Here is a 15,795-nt window from a genome sequence, read left to right on the forward strand (position 1 = left end):
GATGCTTTAGCCCCTCTCCCTCTGCCACCCATCCCCTTTGAAAGGAATGGGTCCACTTGGGCTCTTAGAAAAACGTGCAGCAGGGTATCCATACCTATACGGGATATTTCAGGATGTCACAAGATACCCAGCAGCAGCTCCATTGCACTAGTGTTTGACGAGGACCACCGACAGCAGATTCATGTATGCTCATTCTAATATATGTAAAGTAGGCTTTAATGTGGGGTGTGTGGTGGGTACATGTGCTATATACATTTTCACAACTTGCTCTGGGTTTCTGGTAGAGGGTATTTTTCTTCACATGCTTGCCTCTCTCTAGCGAGCCCAGATTGATCTGAATAGAACAACTGACAGCAAGGAGTGCAAACAGGTAGGCCTCATTGTGCTGAGATCATTATATGGCGATTCAGCAATGATTCATAGAGCTGAAGGCCAAGAAGGTTGCTTTAGTTGGACCTCCTCTACATCACACACTGCAGAATTTCAGCCCAGGTACTTGATAGGAAGAGACATCTACAGCCACCTTTTGCATTCGTATTTGCATTATAGACCTATAGGTTTTTAAGGTACATAGGTTGAAGTCTACTCCAGCATTAGGGAGAATTACAGTAGTAGTTTCTGGAGGGAGTGCTGAAGGACTCCACTGTGGGACCTAGCATATCTCCTCCAATACCTTGCAAAATTTGTCCAGAATGTTCTCAGGTCCTGGAGTTTTGCCATTTTTTTTCAGGCTTATCATTGTCTTGAAGATAGCTTCCTCTTCTGCCATTTCTGCAGCTGAAGTTTTTTTATTACTTAAAGAAGCAAAAGCTTCACTTATTTTCACTTATTTTGACTGCTTGTTTCTAATTGAGGAAGCCAATCATTTATTCTCCAGGATGACGACTTCGGGCTTGTCCCTGCTAATCCAATATGACCTCCAACAGAGCACAAACTAAATAGCTCCTCTGCAGGTCCTCTACCTTCAATAAAAATGGCAACTGAATCATAATCTCCACGAGTGATATCATTCCCTCTGGTGAAATGCTGTTCAGGAATCTGAGAGGCAGGATTAAGATTATAAACAGGATGGAACCTTCCCTCCGGGCATGATTGGGGTAAGTACAGGGTTTAACACCTGATTCTTCCTGAAGACTCAAAGGTGGCCTGGGAATTTGGTGAGCCCCATGGAGGTCCAGGGTAGGGTTGGGGTCACTGAGTGAGAGCTTTCTAAAATACAGCCCCCATGTAGTTCAAGCCTGGGTGGCAAATGCTATGTGATGTTGTTCTGTGGTAGACTGAATCAGTGGAGGCACCCCAGAATCAGTGGAGGCACTCAGTCGTGGTCACCAAGTCTCTGAGTCTGCACTGGCTGGTGATGGATACTGCTTGCCAGAGGTTTGTTGGGAAGTGCTTCCTCAGGAATTGGGCTGTCTCTTTAAGATCCAGTATTTGACAAGGTTCATACTCAGATGGTCCAGAAAAGGGCTAGCCCTTATCTGAGCAGGAGATAGAGTTACTGCTGTGGGTTTCAAGTCATTGCTTAGATACAGCCTGCCTTAGAGTAAATTGAACTAAGACCTGCGCTCACCAAGAGAATACCATGAACACTGGCATGCTGCAATGGGGACTTGGAACAGAGAACAAATTGCTAATGTAGGATCAAGGAACAATCAAGCTATGGCTCTGTCAACCACCAATAGAAGCCTCAAAGCTCTGCAACCCACACACGTGCAGGTGAGGCCATGGGGGGAAGTGACAGCACTGTGCAGCTATCTTGCTAGGGATCCTGAGGCTTGAGGCTGAGCCTGGCTCTAGGCTTATGCCCAAGGCTGTCCTTCTGGTTGACTCGGCTGTAAATGGGCACTTGGTTGGCCACACTGAGGAGTTGAAGGTGGCTAGACCCGATGCTGGCCACATCACTCCTTTGTGTGTGACTAGCTACAGGAGGGGACATGCCTTAGCCCTACTAGCCAGATGGGTCATCTAGGCTGAAGATTTGAGGTTGGCCTTTGACCTGAGATTACCTTCGACATAGGCATGGGGCTGGGGTATACTTCATGGTGCAAATTAATGGTCCTTTTGTCAATGGTTTCCAAGAATATTGTTCCTCCACAGCATACAGGGAGCTGCTGGACTTTGGGAGGGAAGGAAAGGTGGCATTTCCTAAGGTGAACAGGGCCACTCACACCTGGGGGATTAGGAGGACAGTAGTTGGTGGTGATTCTAAAGTGCCTGCTCTCCACCAGGGTGCTCAGACTATCCTGACCATTGCTGTGCTTCACCAAGGCTGCAAGGTGAGTTTTTCCTCCAAGTTTGGGGCCATTTGGTAAAATGGCTCCTCTAATGCAGCTCCTCCAATAAAGAGCTGAATTAAATATCAAAACTGCCCTAAAGCCCACGTGCCTAGGGAGCTGGTGTGTTCCAGGAGGCACTGTGGGAGACTTGGACCCAACATAAATGGGAAAGGTTTTCCTCTAGAACTGTCTTGGTCAGAAGGATGACTTCTTTGCCAGTAGTCACACAGGTAAAAGCTGTAGGATCAGTGGAGTGATTGGGACTGTGGTGGACCAACAGTTCTGTTGGGCTGACTGGCACTGTTGGTCATAAGAGGAGGGTGGATCAGCTTGTGATGGGTGACAAAGGCGATAAAGGGTTTGGAAGACAAGTCATATGGGGAAAGGTTGAAAGAGCTAGACATGTTCATCTTGTGAAAAAGCCAATTAAGAGGGGCATGATAGCAGTGTTCAAATATCTGAAGGGCTGCCATTAAGTAGAGGGAGAGGACTTTTTCTCTGTTTCTGCAGAGAGCAGGATCTGTAGCAATGGCTTGAAGCTGCACCAAGTTAGATTTAGCTTGGATACCAGGAAAAATGTCACTGCTGTTAGAGCAGTGAGGCAGTGGAATAGACTGCCTAGGGAAGCTGTGAACTCTCCATCATTGGAAGTGTTCAAGAAGGGGCTGGACAGGCATTGGTCAGGGGTGATTTAGAAGTAGCAATGCCTAGAATGGGCTGTAGAGAGCAGCAGTTGGATGCCCAGGAGACAGTAATGTGACAATGGATGGGCATGTGAGGTGTGAGCCCTGGGTGCTGCCTAAAAGGGGGGTGCTGGAACGCAGCTCAGGGGTGCCTCACCTTCCCATTCCCTATGCCCCCTCCCACTGGCACTCTGCACCTCCCCTGCTCTGAGTCCAGCTCTGCCTCTTGACTCCAGCAGCAGGGATGGCAGAAGTGGCAACACACGGAAGAGAAGCAACTGCTGAAAACCATTTGACACTTATGTCAGGGGCAAAAAAAAGGAGGTGAAAGAAGATTCAAGGAGCTGAGGTAAGATCATGGAGGGGAAAGGAGGATAGAAAGATGTGTGATGTGTGGAGCACATCGTCTCCAGGTTGCAGAGCGGAGTGGACGGCATTTGGTTATCTGATTCTTCTGGGCTTTGCTAATTGCCACATGGGGCTGGGATGGTTTTTTTTCTCTTCTGTTGCTATCAATGTTGGGGAAGGGGATTGCCTTTGTTAGAAGCACTGGGGGTTGGCTGCGGCCAAGGGTGGGGATAGTCACTGGGATGTGCTAATGTTCTTGCTGGAACTAAAACCCAGAGGTTTCAGGTTAGGTCAGGAAGGCATTTTACCCTATAGTCAGACTGGCACAGACGGTAGCATTTTTGCCTTTGTTTTAGTGGGGGGCACGGCCCCCTTGGATCTCTCAAGTGTATTTTAACAGCCCTTGGGGTTCAGATTGTGGTGCATCAGGCTGTCAGACTTAACACAAACTTTTCCTCAGAACTTCACATCACCCCATAAACTAGCAGGTCGAACACAAATTAAAGGCCAGGTTCATCAACGCACCCTGCATACCTCATGCTGCTCCGGTGATAAGAAGGTGCAGGCCTGCCTAATGGGCCAGTGCACTCTGGCTACCACGTGAGCTGATGAAAGGGTCTTGAAAAGATAATGTAAGACTGATGTTGTGTCTCCAACTCAATAGTCTGTTGGATGGGAGCATTCTCTTCAGGTGTGTTGTCCCATGTTCACAGAGGAAATGTTAATGTTCAGAAACGAAGGAAATCCCCAGTCTAAAATTTCTGTTAAGGGAGAGGTAGGGTGCAGAGTCCACGTCAGTAAGTTAAGGATGAAATGCATTAAAGGGATGTCAGTTATCTGCAAATCCAGCACAATAAATGCAGGAAATTCCAAGCTAAGGTTTAAAAAGTCCAAACAGTTAAATGCAAAAATTCAAAGTTCGGGCAAACAAACAAGCCTTTAGTGTGCTCCATAAGGAATTCAGAAGGGTAGGAGGAGGCAGGAAGGTGGGGGTGGAAATCAAATGCATCTCTCAAAATGAGTTCAATCAAATCTGTAATCCCAAACCCCAAGACGTTCTGATTGCATTTGTACATTTATAGCACGGCATCACTGCAGGGCTGAGTTAAGGCTATTTAGGGACCTTAAACATTTCTCTCAGGCATGCAGACAGGCTCTCTCACCAGAGGATCTGAGCTACTCACAAGTGTTAGGGAATTTTTCTTCACAACGGTAAGGCAGTCCAGGTGTCCCATTTCACAGATAGGGAATGGAGAGGCCGAGTGACTTGCTAGAGCGACTCCAGCCCTTGGGGCAGCCGTGTCACCCCCTAGTGGCCAGCTGGATCCCACCTTGCTCACCCCCTCAGGCCTCTCAGGGTCCCACCCTGTCTTGTCTGCCACACTTTAGTGTTATAAGTAGACAGGGAGGCTCCTCCTAGCGGTCGGGGGGGTTCACTTCAGGTCTAAGGTCCATGTCTGGACTGAGGCCACCTGGCTTTGGTCCACTTTACTCTAACTGGGCCCCTCTACCCAAGGTCCACTGTCCCAGAGCCCTAGGCTCTCGGGACCCCCAGCCCCGGTCTCACACTCCGCAGGCTCCGGGCCCCTGGCCCTATCCTGTCCTACCCTCTCATGCTCCCAACCAGCCCTCTGGGTCCCCAAGCCCAGGCTGGGCTGTTCTCTCTGTAGCAGCCCTGACCTGACCCCAGACCAGGCTGCTCTTCCTGAATCAGTCTTCAGCCCTCTGGGTCCCCAGGCTGGTCTTCCTGTCACAGAGTGCCCCACCAGGGACCCCTCTGTCCCTTTACACCTTCCCCATAGCCACAATCTGGTCCTCCAGTACCCAACTTAATCACAACTGAACTTCCCCCTGATCTGAGTTACTGCCTCACCACCGCTATAAATCCCTCTTGACTCACTCCTTCTGGCTCTATAGGACAGCTCAAGGACCCGGCAATCTGTCTCCTACAGGCACCTTCCTCAGGCACTTCTCTCCCTGCAGGGCCAGACTGCTGCCTTTATCTCAGGCCTTGGGCTTATATACCTCTAATCTGCACCCCTTCCTGTCATGTGGCTTCCCAGCCACACACAGGGGGTTCCCTTTTGCCTGATGGCCAGCCTGTGCTCCTCTTCTGCAACACCCATGTCACCTGGCTCCCTGTCACCTTTGCCCAAGATCATGGGTCTGTGACAAAATAGGGTCTTGGAAACCAGGTTTTCTCCATCCCTGGCTCACACAAGCTCATCTCCACCTGGACTTCCTGGTGGTCAGGGTGGAAGTTCACCTTCCCTGCCTGCTCTGGAGAGACATGAGGCAACATGACCTGACCTCTGCTCCCAGAGTACATTTTGGGAGTGAACAGCTAGGTCAGCTCAGCATCTTCCTTATCTCAGGTTTGACCTTTAATTCAAAAAGCTCTGTGTTTGGCAATATTTGCCTCACTTCTCTTGCCTTACACTGAAAAAAAAATACCTCTGAGATCCCTCATACTCAGAGCAGTCTTGATGTAATTCTGCGAGAACTGGGTTTCTACCTGGGGTTCCATCTATAGGCTGCAGGAACTGCCAAGTGACCCAGTGGATAGTGGGGCACTAGTAGCTCATAAAGTGCTTGCAGGTTGCTTGCTTCATGCTGGCAGCCTTTGGGGATGTGAGCAGACATAAGAATGCCCCTTTCTGGTCAGGGAAGTGTATGTGCCCCTTTAACCATGGTCAGTCACAGAACCACCGACTGGTAGAAACGTTCCAGCCATACTTTCTGCCCAAAGATGCATGCTTTCCCTCCCCACAGTACGAGTGAAAACCAAGTCAACTTTGTCATACTGGAACTATTCAGTGCTGAGGTGCATCCTCCAGACAGCAGATGGAAAAAAGCCCTCTTGCTGAGGGTTCACATTGGCCAATACAACCTAAGGTGCTGTGGACCAGCTTAGCCCAGCAACAGGAGAAATTTGGTCTCAACCCCAGGCAGGAGGAACTAGTCAGCCTCACGTAGCAGTCAGCATAGGAGGAGAAAAATCTGACTCCAGAGTAGAGCAGATAGGACATCATAGCATTGGAGGCCAGCACCCCTGAGGAGGGTTACTCTGGAAATCACCCTGCATTTGTGGTAGTTGCTTGGCTCATAGCAGTCTTTGCAGCAATTGGCTCATGTGACCAAGGGTGGGATCAGGACTACAGGCCTTTGTCCCATCAGAATCCAACCCTGTGCACTGGCCCTTCAAAAGCTTTCCACCTCTTTTGGATACTAAGATCCATGGTGATGAGGGAGAGGTGACAGAAACAAGTAAAAGGATGTTTCTGGGAGAGCCTTGCCACCATCACTGTCAAGAGTGATGGTCCCTTGCTGCAGATTGGCTGGATATGACATTTATATCCTCCTCCTGCATTCAAGCAAACTTCTCAAGGACAGCACAGCTTGCCCCAAATGGGGAAAGTAGACTAAAAAGAAACCTTACATGTGCCTTGCCCCTCCTAAAGCCTGTCAGATGGCTGTGCATGCCAGGGCATCTGTTTCATCAGTCAAGCTTTGAAACATATAAAATGGGGGATGAGCTTTGGTGTCCCAAAAGGTGCACACGTTGCTTCGTGATTATGGAAGACTGGAATGTGGGACGGCTTTCATCGCCAAGCATCAAGGTTTACTGGGGCAGCTGGCCTAGCAGGTAGAGCCAGGAATGGGATTGGGGCTTGTGTATGTGTGTTTGGGGGATGTGGGGGGGTGTCAAAGGCCAAGAATCAGGAACCAAAGACCAAGCCAGGGGACTAATCAGAATCAGGTCAGGAAGCAGGCCAAGGTCACACTGAAGTCTGTGGGGTTGAAGAATCTGAAACCAAATGTGGAGCTGGAGGGTTAACCAAAAGCAGAGGTCTGAGGAGCAAACCAAGGTCAAACTGGAATTGAAAGTCTGGGGGACAGGGGACATAGTCAGGAACACTGGGGTGGGAGCCAGAGATGTCACCAGGCAAGAGTTGCTCAAGGACCAGGCACCAGTTGATTGTACAGCAAAGCTCAGGTGCTGGAGAAATTCCTTAAAAACAGCCCCAGAACCAATCAGAGGGAAGGGGCTGGGGATCAGCTGGCCTTGATTAGTTCCTTAACTGTGGCTGACCCAGTTGCAAGGACTGTTGGGCAGGATCCTGACTTAGCCTTACACAGCCGACCCAGTTACTCAGGCATGAGGCTTACAGCAAGGAATTTAAGTACAACATCAACATAGAAGCCCTTTCAGAAAAAAAGGCTTCCAGATAGAATCATTTTGGAGGAGCTCAGGGCAGGCTGTGTATTCTGTTGCACAGGTAAACCCAAAGATGAGCCAAGGCTGTCTGGTGTAGGGTTTCCACTTGCAAATCCATTGCATGGAAACTGGACAATTAACCCAGAGGTGTGGTGGATAGATGGACCTGCACCCCAGCCTCCCAGGAGATCATGAATGTCACAGACACCACTGCTTAATCATCCACCATGACTCATACAGACAAAGTCAAAGAGGCATTTCATGAAGAGTTGAGTCATGTCATCTGTAAAGGACCACGCAGCAACCAGATAACCAACTGGGGTGACTTCAGTGCTTACACAGGCGGTGATCATGCATCATGGAGGCAAGTTATTGAGCACCACAGCATCAGAAAGGTCAGCTTGAACAACTGGCTTTTCTTTGCAAAGCATGCAGAACAATTGCCCACTACTACTGCAACCATAAAATCATAGACTCATAGGACTGAAAGAGCCCTTGCGGTTATCTCATTCAACCCCTGCAGAGATACAGGTTTTGCTTCTTCTAAACCTTCCCAGACAGATGTCTTATCCAGCCTCTTCTTGAAAACCTCCAGCAAAGGAAATTCCACAGCTGCCTTGGGCTACTTGTTGCATTACAGTTTTTCCTGAGATTTGATATAAATCTGCTTTGCTAAAGTTTAAATCCATTGCCATGTGCCCTGCCCTCTGTAGAAAGGAAGAACAATATTTCAGCATCTTCTTTATGGCAGCCTTTCAAACATTTGAAAATTGTCATCATGTTTCCTCTTAATCTCTTTTTTTCCCCAACTAAACACACCTAGTTTCTTCAGCCTTTCTTTATATGGCTTGCTTACCAACCTGTTCATCATCTTTGTCATTCACCTCTGGATCCTAATTTTTCTACATCCTTCCTATAATGTGGTAGGAAACCAGACACAATATTCCAGCTGAGGCCTAGCCAGTAGGGCTGTGCAAAGCTTTGGGTGCCGATTCGATTCGGAGGAGATTTAGCCTGATTCAGTGGCCAAGTCTCCAAATCCAAAGCAAATCAGGGGACCAATAAAAAGATCTGAATCGATTCGAAGCGCTCTGAATCTTTGGAAAAGATTCAGAGAGGTTTGATGATCCCTGCAGCAGGGAGCTGGAGCTGGGCTTGGAGTGGGGGAGGAGGGGCCTGGAGAAGGGAGAAGGGGACCATGGTGGGGGGACTCCTACCAGGCCCCATCCCCTGCCTGCTCCTGCAGCCCCCCTGAGCACCCCCTGACCCCCACCCACTCCCTTAACCCCTCCCCATGGCTGCCCCACCCGTCCCAGCTCCCAGTGCTTTAAAAAAAAAGCCCCTACTCACTGGGTACTGCCAGGAGGGGTGTGATCCCTGCTGCCCCCCACTGCCCCATGCTGTATGGGGGGCTCTGCCACGAGGCCCCCCATGGCTGCCCTGCCTGCCCCAGTTTCGGGCCTTTAAGAAAAAAAACACCGAAAAAAATGCTGGACTCACCAGCTCCTGCAGCGGCCTCAGGGCTTTGGAGGGCTTGTGAAAGAGCCCCCCATGTGGCACAGAGCAGTGGGGGGCAGCACAGATCATCCCTGCCAGGCAGGAACCGGTGAGTTCGGGGTTTGGGGTTTTTTTTCCTTAAAGGGCCAAAGCTGGAGCAGGCAGGGCAGCAATGGGGGGGCTGGGACAGCGGGGATTGGGGTCAGAGGGCTCGTGCAGAGCCCCCCGCACAGCATGGGGCAGTGGGGGGGCAGCAGGGATCGCCCCCTCACCGGGCAGCAGCTGGTTAGTTCAAGGAGGGTTTTTTCAAAGTGCCGGGAGCTGGGGTTGTGTGGGGGAGCCATTGCCGGGACTGGGAGAGTGGGCAGGGGATGGGGCCTGTGTGATTCAGAGATTAGGCTGAATCAATTCGGGACAGTGATTCGAATCCCCAGATCAAATCACTGTCCCCCAAATCGGCTGAATCCGAATCTGAAGTGAATACTAGCCACTTCACGCAGGCCTACTAGCCAGCACTGAGTAGAGTAGGAATATCTCTTTCTGTCTTGCATGTAATGCTTCTGTTAATGCAGCTCAATACTGCATTTACTATTTTTTTGGGGCGGGGAACAGCATCACACTGCTGACTCTTGTTCAGTTTATGACCTACCACACCTCCAGATCCTTCTTGGCAGTCCTACTTCCAAGCCAGTACCCCCATTCACTATGTGTTCATTTGTTTTCCATAGGTGTAATACCATTTGTGCATCTTTACTGTAGCTGGGTTTTTAGTTGTAGCCGTGTTGGTCTAAGGACATAGGCAGGCTAGGTTCTTTGAGTAGATGTGGTACCTTTTATCTGACCAACTGAGTAGTTGGAAAAAAGTTCTTAGCAAGCTTTTGGGCACAGTCACCTTTCTTCAGGCATCAGGAGTCTCTGCTGGTCTGAGACTCCAAGGAATAAGAGAAGCTAAAAGTGTGGCAGGATGTCAGTGAGAATGTATATAGGTAGAAATTAGAAAGACAAATGTAAATCAGGAAAGGAAGGAGAAGGAAAGAATGGAGGGAAAGACCAAAGGGAGACATTACAGTGATAGAATATAAGGTAGAAAAAATGCTGTCTGTGAAAGAGGAAATAGTTGGAGATCAGGAAAACAGCAATGAGTGAAGCTAAAAGTGTGACAGGATGTCACTGAAAATATAAATAGGTAGAAATTAGAAAAACAAAGGTAAAACAGGGAAGGGAGGGGGAAGAAAGCAAGAGGGGGAAAAAGGCCAAAGGGAAACACTACAGTGGTAATAACACAAGATAAAAAACAAGGCTCTCAATGAAAAGGGAAATAGTTGGAAATCAGGAAGATGAAGGGCAGAAAAGTAGGGGAGGGAAGAAAAGGTAAGGTTGGCTGGATAAGGAAAGGGGAAAACAAGGTGGACAGCAAACAAGGGATAAGCCAGGGAAGGGAGCAGGGTTGCCAAATGTCCCTAAATTTACAGGCAGTCTATAAAAAACAAGGCTAAAAACCCTCATCTGTGAAGTCCATAAAAAAATTGAGCTGTCCATAGAAAAACTAAGTAACTGGGAGATTGATTGAAGATCCCTAGTTGCAATGAAGCTGGAGGTAAGTTTAATTGCAGGCCGGAGCAGTGTCAGCTGGTGTCTGAGTGGGAGTACAGCACCCTGAAGGCAGTATTCTGCCAGGGCTTTGTGGTCCACAGGAACGTCCATAGCTGCCTCCCCCCCAGCCACATGCTGCTGCATCCTGTTGTCTGCCTGTAACGTTGCTGGGTCACAGGTAGGCAGACAGTAGTCCTTCTTTGGGGGTCCATGCTGGGAGAAGGAGATGGGACTGGCAGAGATAAGACTGGGAGAGGGCTGGAAGGCTGACATGGTGGAGGTGGCGGTGGTGGTGGGGTGCAGTCAGGGGCGTCAGGGTATGGGGGTGAGTAGGGGACCTCTGGGATTGGGGCAGCCTGGTATAAAGCTATGGATATAATCAAGCAAGTTTGTCAACCCAAGAATTCTTTTTTTTTCCTGACAACTTGCTAACTTTTTACTGAAAACCAAAGTTTTAAACTATGGTTGGTGTTAAAATTCTGGCCCTGGTCCAGGGCCTGGCAGAAGAGTTACATTTACATTATGTAAAACATGGGTCAGTAAAAATATATGTCAGTAAAACAGTTTGGATGTTAGTAAAAAGTTTCCATTGAAAAAATTGTCTTGGGTTGGCAACCCTGAAATGCAGTCATCTGAGGAGGCACTGCTGGTAACGAAGCTCCTATTTCAAGCCCTGCAGATTGTTTTTAACTCATTCCAAATGAATCAGTTTCAAAATGGCCAGAACTGGTTTAAGATAAACACAGTTGAATGTAGTATCAGACTTAACTGATTTGGGTCAAACCAGTTCATGCAACTTCTGTCCCAGGCCCCTTCCTTGTAAACCAGAGTTCCCCAGCATCCCAGCATGCTCTGCAGCCCTGGGCTGGGCTGGGCTGGGCTGGGCTGGGCTGTCTGTTGCAGAGAACGGGGCTGGCTCTGCCCTTCTGCTCTGTAGCTGGAGCAGGGGTGGGGGTGGAGCATGGCCAGATGCAGGCCCAGCATGGCCCCCTGAGGCAAAGGGAGCAGGGAAGGGGTTTATTTCCCCGCCCCCACACACACACACGCACACACCGGGGGATTGCAGCTGGGGTCTGCCTGGCTGGGATGTAGCAGCTCCTGTCAGGCATTCCCTCCCTTGCTGCTTGAGCGGGGGCAAGGGGGCATAGCTAGTCCCATCCACAGCCTGAAGCAAATGGAAAGAGGGAGGAAGATTTAATTTCTCCCTCCATTCCCTGTTCTACCATCAGTCAGGTCTACCTGGTTGGGGCAGAGCAGCCCCTGTCAGGCATTCCCCCCTTCTCACTCCAGCTGCAGGGGTGGGAGCATGGCCAGAGCCGGCCGGCATGGCCCTGCCAGGCCTGCCTCAGCCACAGTGGTTAGTTCAAGGAGGGTTTTTTCAAAGTGCCGGGAGCTGGGGTTGTGTGGGGGAGCCATTGCCGGGACTGGGAGAGTGGGCAGGGGATGGGGCCTGTGTGATTCAGAGATTAGGCTGAATCAATTCGGGACAGTGATTCGAATCCCCAGATCAAATCACTGTCCCCCAAATCGGCTGAATCCGAATCTGAAGTGAATACTAGCCACTTCACGCAGGCCTACTAGCCAGCACTGAGTAGAGTAGGAATATCTCTTTCTGTCTTGCATGTAATGCTTCTGTTAATGCAGCTCAATACTGCATTTACTATTTTTTTGGGGCGGGGAACAGCATCACACTGCTGACTCTTGTTCAGTTTATGACCTACCACACCTCCAGATCCTTCTTGGCAGTCCTACTTCCAAGCCAGTACCCCCATTCACTATGTGTTCATTTGTTTTCCATAGGTGTAATACCATTTGTGCATCTTTACTGTAGCTGGGTTTTTAGTTGTAGCCGTGTTGGTCTAAGGACATAGGCAGGCTAGGTTCTTTGAGTAGATGTGGTACCTTTTATCTGACCAACTGAGTAGTTGGAAAAAAGTTCTTAGCAAGCTTTTGGGCACAGTCACCTTTCTTCAGGCATCAGGAGTCTCTGCTGGTCTGAGACTCCAAGGAATAAGAGAAGCTAAAAGTGTGGCAGGATGTCAGTGAGAATGTATATAGGTAGAAATTAGAAAGACAAATGTAAATCAGGAAAGGAAGGAGAAGGAAAGAATGGAGGGAAAGACCAAAGGGAGACATTACAGTGATAGAATATAAGGTAGAAAAAATGCTGTCTGTGAAAGAGGAAATAGTTGGAGATCAGGAAAACAGCAATGAGTGAAGCTAAAAGTGTGACAGGATGTCACTGAAAATATAAATAGGTAGAAATTAGAAAAACAAAGGTAAAACAGGGAAGGGAGGGGGAAGAAAGCAAGAGGGGGAAAAAGGCCAAAGGGAAACACTACAGTGGTAATAACACAAGATAAAAAACAAGGCTCTCAATGAAAAGGGAAATAGTTGGAAATCAGGAAGATGAAGGGCAGAAAAGTAGGGGAGGGAAGAAAAGGTAAGGTTGGCTGGATAAGGAAAGGGGAAAACAAGGTGGACAGCAAACAAGGGATAAGCCAGGGAAGGGAGCAGGGTTGCCAAATGTCCCTAAATTTACAGGCAGTCTATAAAAAACAAGGCTAAAAACCCTCATCTGTGAAGTCCATAAAAAAATTGAGCTGTCCATAGAAAAACTAAGTAACTGGGAGATTGATTGAAGATCCCTAGTTGCAATGAAGCTGGAGGTAAGTTTAATTGCAGGCCGGAGCAGTGTCAGCTGGTGTCTGAGTGGGAGTACAGCACCCTGAAGGCAGTATTCTGCCAGGGCTTTGTGGTCCACAGGAACGTCCATAGCTGCCTCCCCCCCAGCCACATGCTGCGGCATCCTGTTGTCTGCCTGTAACGTTGCTGGGTCACAGGTAGGCAGACAGTAGTCCTTCTTTGGGGGTCCATGCTGGGAGAAGGAGATGGGACTGGCAGAGATAAGACTGGGAGAGGGCTGGAAGGCTGACATGGTGGAGGGGGCGGGGGGGGGGGGGGGGCGGTGGTGGGGTGCAGTCAGGGGCGTCAGGGTATGGGGGTGAGTAGGGGACCTCTGGGATTGGGGCAGCCTGGTATAAAGCTATGGATATAATCAAGCAAGTTTGTCAACCCAAGAATTCTTTTTTTTTCCTGACAACTTGCTAACTTTTTACTGAAAACCAAAGTTTTAAACTATGGTTGGTGTTAAAATTCTGGCCCTGGTCCAGGGCCTGGCAGAAGAGTTACATTTACATTATGTAAAACATGGGTCAGTAAAAATATATGTCAGTAAAACAGTTTGGATGTTAGTAAAAAGTTTCCATTGAAAAAATTGTCTTGGGTTGGCAACCCTGAAATGCAGTCATCTGAGGAGGCACTGCTGGTAACGAAGCTCCTATTTCAAGCCCTGCAGATTGTTTTTAACTCATTCCAAATGAATCAGTTTCAAAATGGCCAGAACTGGTTTAAGATAAACACAGTTGAATGTAGTATCAGACTTAACTGATTTGGGTCAAACCAGTTCATGCAACTTCTGTCCCAGGCCCCTTCCTTGTAAACCAGAGTTCCCCAGCATCCCAGCATGCTCTGCAGCCCTGGGCTGGGCTGGGCTGGGCTGGGCTGGGCTGGGCTGTCTGTTGCAGAGAACGGGGCTGGCTCTGCCCTTCTGCTCTGTAGCTGGAGCAGGGGTGGGGGTGGAGCATGGCCAGATGCAGGCCCAGCATGGCCCCCTGAGGCAAAGGGAGCAGGGAAGGGGTTTATTTCCCCGCCCCCACACACACACACGCACACACCGGGGGATTGCAGCTGGGGTCTGCCTGGCTGGGATGTAGCAGCTCCTGTCAGGCATTCCCTCCCTTGCTGCTTGAGCGGGGGCAAGGGGGCATAGCTAGTCCCATCCACAGCCTGAAGCAAATGGAAAGAGGGAGGAAGATTTAATTTCTCCCTCCATTCCCTGTTCTACCATCAGTCAGGTCTACCTGGTTGGGGCAGAGCAGCCCCTGTCAGGCATTCCCCCCTTCTCACTCCAGCTGCAGGGGTGGGAGCATGGCCAGAGCCGGCCGGCATGGCCCTGCCAGGCCTGCCTCAGCTACAGCTGGGGCTGAGCCAGGCTGGCCTGCAGGCATTGCTGACGGTGGACACAGAGGGGTCAGCCCAGGCTGGGCCACAGAGACCAGGCCCTTCCCAGTGGGCTGTAGTTCAGGATGGGGCCATGGGACCTGTGCGGCCAGATTGCTCCTGGCTCCCTGCGTCCAGGCCACATGGGGCTGTCATGGAGCTGTAGCTGGCTGGGAAGGGCCCCAGCAGGGTCAGCCCAAGTCAGACCTCAACGGCAGGGCCCTTGCCAGCCAGCTGCGGTTCCATGATAGCCAGGCCTGGTGGCATGAGTGGCAGCTGACTGGGCAATGGGCTGCCCAGGCCAGCTCAGAGGTGCCAGTGGGCCCAGAGCCCAGCACATGCCACCACACCCCCTGTCCTGTGCAGCACCCGGGAGCTGCAGCCACACCACAAGCTGTGCCCTGGCCCGGGGCTGGTGGGGCTGTTCTGCCTCTCTCGCCTCCAGCTGCCCCTGCCATGCTGCTCTGGGTGAGTGGGCAGGAAGCTTAAGCCCATGTACGGGGCAGAAGCCTGTGGAGTTCTGGCTCCAGCGCCTTCCACCCACTCCACCCGCCCACAGGGGCTGCTCAGCATACTGGGCGGGCGGAGCGGGTGGAAGGCGGGCGGAGCTGAAGCCGTCTCTCCTTGCGCTGGGCAGAAACCGCTGGGCTGAAGCTGCCTCCCCTCCTGCTCCCCACTGCTGACTGGAGCTGCGCAGCAGGGGCAGGAGTGGGAGGAGGAGGAGCTGCACATGGGCTGGACCCAGCAGGGCTGTTCTGCTCCCCTCACCTCCAGCTGTGGTTCCTGCTCCTGCCGTGCTGTGCAGTGCTACTCTGGGTGGGTGGAAGTTTGAGCCCGGTGGCTTCTGCCCAGCTCAGGGAGCTCTGGTTCCAGCTCCCGGATGCCTTCCACCTGCTCTGTCTGTCTGCAGGGGTGCTCATCATGCCAGGCGGGCAGAGTGGGCACAAGGTGACTGGGAGCTAGAGCCAGAGCTCCATGCACTAGGCAGAAGCTGCTGGGCTCAAGCTTCCCACCCACCCACCCAGAGTGGCACAGCAGGACAGAGGTTGCAGTGGTAGCTGGGGGGGAGGGAGGGGAAAAAGCTCCGCCAGCCCCAGCCCGGGGACAGCTTGTGGGG

This window comes from Alligator sinensis, unplaced genomic scaffold (genome assembly GCF_000455745.1).
Source record: "Alligator sinensis unplaced genomic scaffold, ASM45574v1 scaffold1086_1, whole genome shotgun sequence".
Lineage (NCBI taxonomy): Eukaryota > Metazoa > Chordata > Crocodylia > Alligatoridae > Alligator > Alligator sinensis.